The sequence below is a fragment of the Mus caroli genome, unplaced genomic scaffold (genome assembly GCF_978045245.1).
Source record: "Mus caroli unplaced genomic scaffold, Mus_caroli_1 scaffold_15, whole genome shotgun sequence".
NCBI classification, from domain to species: Eukaryota; Metazoa; Chordata; class Mammalia; order Rodentia; family Muridae; genus Mus; species Mus caroli.
This window is the reverse complement of record NW_028227270.1, coordinates 101,200,588-101,207,554: the sequence shown is the minus strand read 5'-3', so window position 1 is coordinate 101,207,554 and position 6,967 is coordinate 101,200,588.

Genomic DNA, 6,967 nt, shown 5'->3' with positions numbered 1-6,967 from the left:
AAACGTATCTTGAATTGCTGTTTTACTGTCTTCATATCACCGAATATAATGTTCAACTGTAAATATTTTTTATTTCTTCACATATTGATTGACCATTTTTCTTATTATATTAGAATCTCCACTTGTATAGTCACCATGATCATTTAGCTCATATGATGCTGGATACACAGAAAAAGCTGCATACTTTTGTGAGCTATTTGCTTAGTTTATGGTTTTATTCTTATCACTTTTACGATTTCTATGCTTTTGAATGATGCAAACTTTTCATATAATTTGTTTACTTCAGCCTAGAGATGAAGGAATACTTTGCCAGATGTTGAGACCAGAGTATCAATTACCAGTTATCTTTATTATAAATTCTCTTTCTGAACATCATGAAAACTTGCATTTAATTTAAAATGCACCTGTTTACCCAAGAGGTGTGTATAGATTGCTGTGATGGTTAACATTGGCAAGCTGACAGTATCTAGGATCGTGTGAGAGACAGTTCCTCTAGGCATGCCTGGGAGGAAGTGGCTAGATTAGGTAACTGAGATGGAAAGACCACTTTCCTTTAGGTGGCACCATTCTATGGTTTGGGGTTCCAGATGAGGTCACCTGTAAAGAGCAGGCTGAGCATCCATGTCCTTTGCTCCCTATTTCCTGACTGTGAATAAAATGTGATCAGTTGCCTCATGGTCTCTGTCAAGCCTTTCCTGTCATGACAGAAAACCCCCAAACTGTGGATCAAAACATACCCTTCCTTCTTAAGGGTACATCTTCTCTCTTTCTTACCTTTGTTGAGTATTTTGTCCTCGTCCCCGTTAAGGTAATTAATTGCATGGAAATAAACTAAGGGTCCAAGGTAAAATGCAGTCAAATTCCTCAAGAAGTTCCACAAAGAAAACAGACTGTGTGAGGGGAAATGGAGATCAAAGAAGACTGTGCCACTAAAGCATAGGTGGGAACATAGTGGAGGAAAACAACACGAGCGGACTGTGCTTAAATAGAATAGAGGAGCAGAAATGATCGGGAGATCAGAGAGTGGGCAGAAAAAAAAAGAATGTGGACAAGTGTCAGGACACAAAGACAAATGCCAGCCCTGGAACGCTTGCTAATGGTCAGAGGCTCTTCTCTGGAGTGATCTGAGAAGCAGCAGGCAGCAAACTCACAATCTCTGTAGACTTCAACAACCTGGCTCCGGTTTTTCAGAGATGTCCTCAACAGTCCTAACTGCCAGTAAGATGTATGATCAGTTCTCTTGTTAGTTCAACGTTGGGCTCCATAGCTTGGAGTAAAAGAAAACAGATTTCTCTTTTGTGCATTTGACATGAGTTATTTTTTTCTTATGATGACTCATCTATATCTACTAGTCTTCAGCCCTTTTAGAGCATACATAAGAAATTACATAATATAAAACTTATTCAAATACTCATAATGAATTGGACTATCTGACATCAGATGTGTCCTTGGTTTTGGACACAGCCTCTATTAGTATCTATGATGGAAAATTAAAACACACTGGCTACAGAGCTTCTCATGTACCTTACATCAAGTTTGTCCTTACTAAGTACTCATAGGACCCTTGGATCCCCACATCAGGCATTTTCTCCCTAGAATATAAATAAAAGTTCTTTCCTCAGACACTGAAAATAAAGAATTTGTGTTGGAAACTTAATTGAACACTCAGCCATCGTCTGTCCTTTATGAAAACAAAACAGAAATAAGTGCATACATTGAAACTTCATTTTAAAATAGAAACTTCTGAGAAGAAACCATACACACTGAGGATTCTTTGCCATGTATTGGTTTCCTGAACAAACAAGGCTAATGCACCCAAGGATACAGAAGTTACCACTTTCAGCCAATGAGAAATGATACTGTTGTCTATACTTTCCTGATTTTCTCTCCCTCTTCTCCTCTCTCTCTCTCTCTCTCTCTCTCTCTCTCTCTCTCTCTCTCTCTCTCTCTCTCTCTCTCTTTCTCTCTCTTTCTCCCTCCCTCCCTCCCTCCCTTTAGGGAGAAATGAACCTGAATAAAATAGTGAAATGGGGTGGTAGGGGTGATTTTCCTTTTTTATCTTCAGAGCACTCTCTTCTACCAAAGACTTGAGCATCACACAGTCATCTAATTTCTCTGTTCCTCTTGTTGCCTAACAAGTTTTGTCCTTTTGTGTGTCCCACTTCTCTAAACAACTTATCACACAGGGCTGAACACATTCCTAGCCAGCTTCTCATGTGCCTTGTCTTTGCATCTCATCCATCATTCCTTCCAGAAACTAGTCACCCTAGCTAACAACAAAACCACATTGACTCTATGACATCACTTCATGTTTGGACTAGAGCTAGAACTCCCATCTCTCTCCACAATAAAGTATAGATACCCATGTAGGGCAGGAGTTGTAAATCCTTTCTGTGTCCATCACACTTCTTAGCAGTTCTGCTGTCTAGTTGTTTCACTGGGGAAGAACAGTGTGAACAGTCCTCTTGTGTCTCTCTCCCCAAACTTCAGCTCTGTCTCCTCCAATCCTGTTTCCATTCCAAGATCCATGCCATTGGAAAAAATTACTTCATATCTCAGCTCCTAAAGTAGGTTCTCAACTTGTTCTAAGATAAACTGAACAGTGGGCCTTCCTTCCCGCCTCATCCTTAACATCAGCTCATCATGAACATGTGACCTAAGAGGACCAATCAGAATGGGTTTCATGACTCCTCGGGTCACTGGACAATGGCAAACTCCTCTTTTAAATAGTGGGGTGTGTTTGTCCAAGGACCAGTGATGCTGTAGGCATAGCATTGCCCTAGCAAGGATCGGCATGTGAAGCTACCCCTCATCTCAGGGTGCTAATGCTTACGGGTATCTGCCATAACAACTGTGTTTTAATGTGAAATAAAACAGGATGGAAAATGCCCTACTAAGATTTGAATCTGTCAAGGTCTGAAAGTGAAATCAGCCTTCTGCCCTAAAAACATCAGTGAAATTGCCGTGATGTCTCCATCTGTAATGTTTTACATAGCATAAAAGACCAGCACAACTGGGCAGTCACTCCACAAACCAACACATGTCCTTTCGTATTTCCCACATCCAGAGGCCTTTGTCTTTAAAAGAAAATCTTATAGCAAAGCATTTTTAAATTCAGAATAAATATCTCCCAGCTTTAATGAGGATTAAACTAACACAAATGAGGGCTCCCCAGGTACTCTGTAATGCCTAATACTTGAGATACAGATTAATGAGAAGCCATTGCGAAAATCATAAGAGCTTACATCCAGTTTCTGCACCCTGAAGCAACACAGCATGGTGTAATGGGACTTGCAACACAAGGGCAGATCAAAACAGCACATAGCAAAAAAGTTTCCTTTCTTGGATCATGTCTTTAAAACAATAAGTGTTCCTTGAAAACTGAGCATAATATAAACTTTCTTCGAGGTTACTTTAATAATCATAAGTTAAATTAAATGCTATTAAAGTTACTCTAACTTTTTTTCAAGTTGTGCAAGGTCTGGGAAGATGAATCAGCCATTAATGTATTTGTCACACAAGCCTGAGGGTCCAAGTTTAAATCCTCAGAAATCGGCATAGATGTCAGGTAGGCATCACCAAGCACTGAGTTTGAGGATCCTGCCTCAGTGAGTAAGATGGATTGCAGATGATTCCCAATATCAAACTTTGGCCTCCACATGCACATGCACCCTACAAACATGCAGAAACACGTATATACTCACAGGCATATGATCCACAAACATGAAAATGTCATGGTAGCAGAGACAAACTTTTTTGTGTGACTGGCAATTAATTACCAAGAGAACTACATTATTTAAAATTCCTGTTCTACACTAACACTCTGGAACCTATGGGTGTGGTAATTTGAATAGGTATGGCCCTCATAACTCTTTTGAGTGCTTGACCCATAGGGAGGTGCACCATTAGGAGATGTGGCTTTGTTTGAGGAAGTATGTCACTGTGGGAGCCAGCTATGAAGTCTGTCACATGCTAAGGCTACGCCCATTGTGGAACTCAGTCTCCTTTTAACTGCCTGTGGCTCAAGATATAAAAGTTTCAGGTCCTCCAGCACCATGTCTGCCTGCATGCTTCCATGCTTCTTGACATAATAATTGACTAAGCTTCTGAAACCATAAGCCAGTCCCAATTAAATGTTTTCTTTTGAAAGAGTTTGCCTTGGTCACGGTGTCTCTTCACAACAATGAAACCCAAACTAAGACAATGGGCTACACTGTAATTCTCTCTCCTGGTTTCTTTTTATGGTGTCAGACTGTGAAAATATCCACACTTATAATTTAAACATTCTGAAATCTTAGAGGGAAACACAGTCCTTGGAATACACGTTAATTGACTAGTTCCACGAGTAAAATTGTGGAGCGTCACACTACCAATTACCATGATTATATTGTTCAGCTGTATGTCTGGGTACTAATTACCATCTACTACAAAAAAGAAGGTTTTCTGATGAGTGCTGAACAATGTACTGTTCTATATGTATAATAGTATGCCATTAGGGTTATTGTAGTGCTATGTTAATTTAGCAGAACAATAGTTGTAGGATTTTCCCTTAGGGCCCATGGTTTATCTAGTCTCAGGTTCTTGGTTTTATTAACAGTATCAGGTATGGATGCTATCTAAAAGGGAGGGTCTTAACTCTTATAAAAAATAAGTGCTTAGTTAGTTCCCTAATATTTGTGCCATTGTGTATCAATTGCCATGATGATACACAATAATTTAAATGATACAGTAAGAAATATAATGAGCCTATGTCCCACCCTTGCAATTTAATGACCTTGCAAGTCTCTTTGCTTCAAACTATTAGGCCTTTTAACTGCTAGAGAATAATAATTCAAGTCTTGCCACGCCCACACTTTCTCAAGACTGTGAAACAGGATCCCACTCACATTTGCCCATAAACTATCAGCATAAAGTCCATTCTATTATGTATCTTGGAAAATCTAAAATCCAAAGTGTATATGTGGAGGGAAATGGAGCCATTGAAACAGAAGACATTTGCCTGCCAAACTCAGATTATACTCTTTCTTTCTTTCTTTCTTTCTTTCTTTCTTTCTTTCTTTTTGTTTGTTTGTTTTTCGAGACAGGGTTTCTCTGTATAACCCTGGTAGCTGAGCAGTATTCCACTGTGTAAATGAAATTTTTCTGTATCATTTCTTCTGTTGTGGAACTTCTGGGTTGTTTCCAGCTTCTGACTCTTTTTTTTTAAATACTTTTTATAAGGTATTTTCCTCATTTACATTTCCAATGCTATCCCAAAAGTCCTCCCACCCACTCCCCTACCCACCAACTCCAACTTTTTGGCCCTGGCGTTCCCCTGTACTGGGGCATATAAAGTTTGCAAGTTCAATGGGCCTCTCTTTCCAGTGATGGCCGACTAGGCCATCTTTTGATACATATGCAGCTAGAGTCAAGAACTATGGGGTACTGGTTAGTTCATAATGTGGTTCTACCTGTAGGGTTGCAGATCCCCTTATTGGGGGCCCTGTGATCCATCCAATAGCTGACTGTGAGCATCCACTTCTGTGTTTGTTAGGCCCTGGCATAATCTCACAAGAGACAGCTATATCTGGGTCCTTTCAGCAAAATGATGCTAGTATATGCAAGCTGATTATGGGATAGAACCCTGGATATGGCAGGCTCTAGATGGTCCATCCTTTTGACACAGCTCCAAACTTTGTCTCTGTAACTCCTTCCATGGGTGTTTTGTTCCCAATTCTAAGAAGAGGCAAAGTGTCCACAGTTTGGTCTTCGTTATTCTTGAGTTTCATGTGTTTAGCAAATTGTATCTTATATCTTGGGTATCCTAAGTTTCTGGGCTAATATCCACTTATCAGTGAGTACATATTGTTCGAGTTCCTTTGTGATTGGGTTACCTCACTCAGGATGATACCCTCCAGGTCCATCCATTTGCCTAGGAATTTCATAAATTCATTCTTTTTAATAGCTGAGTAGTACTCCATTGTGTAAATGTACCACATTCTCTGTATCCATTCCTCTGTTGAGGGGCATCTGGGTTCTTTCCAGCTTCTGACTATTATAAATAAGGCTGCTATGAACATAGTGGAGCAGGTGTCCTTCTTACCGGTTGGAACATCTTCTGGATATATGCCCAGGAGAGGTATTGCAGGATCCTCCGGTAGTACTATATCCAGTTTTCTGAGGAACCGCCAGACTGATTTCCAGAGTGGTTGTACAAGCTTACAATCCCACCAACAATGGAGGAGTGTTACTCTTTCTCCAAATCCTCGCCAGCATCTGCTGTCACCTGAATTTTTTATCTTAGACATTCTGACTGGTGTGAGGTGGAATATCAGGGTTGTTTTGATTTGAATTTCCCTGATGATTAAGGATGTTGAACATTTTTTCAGGTGCTTCTCAGCCATTCGGTATTCCTCAGGTGAGAATTCTTTACTTAGTTCTGAGCCCCATTTTTTAATGGGGTTATTTGATTTTCTGGAATCCACCTTCTTGAGTTCTTTATATATATTGGATATTAGTCCCCTATCTGATTTAGGATAGGTAAAGATCCTTTCCCAATCTGTTGGTGGCCTTTTTGTCTTATTGACGGTGTCTTTTGCCTTGCAGAAGCTTTGCAATTTTATTAGGTCCCATTTGTAGATTCTCAATCTTACAGCACAAGCCATTGTTGTTCTATTCAGGAATTTTTCCCCTGTACCCATATCTTCGAGGGTTTTTCCTACTTTCTCCTCAATAAGTTTCAGTGTCTCTGGTTTTATGTGGAGTTCCTTAATCCACTTAGAATTGACCTTAGTACAAGGAGATAGGAATGGATCAATTTGCATTCTTCTACATGATAACCACCAGTTTTGTCAGCACCATTTGTTGAAGATGTTGTCTTTTTTCCACTGGATGGTTTTAGCTTCCTTGTCAAAGATCAAGTGACCATAGGTGTGTGGGCTCATTTCTGGGTCTTCAATTCTATTCCATTGGTCTATTTGTCTGTCAC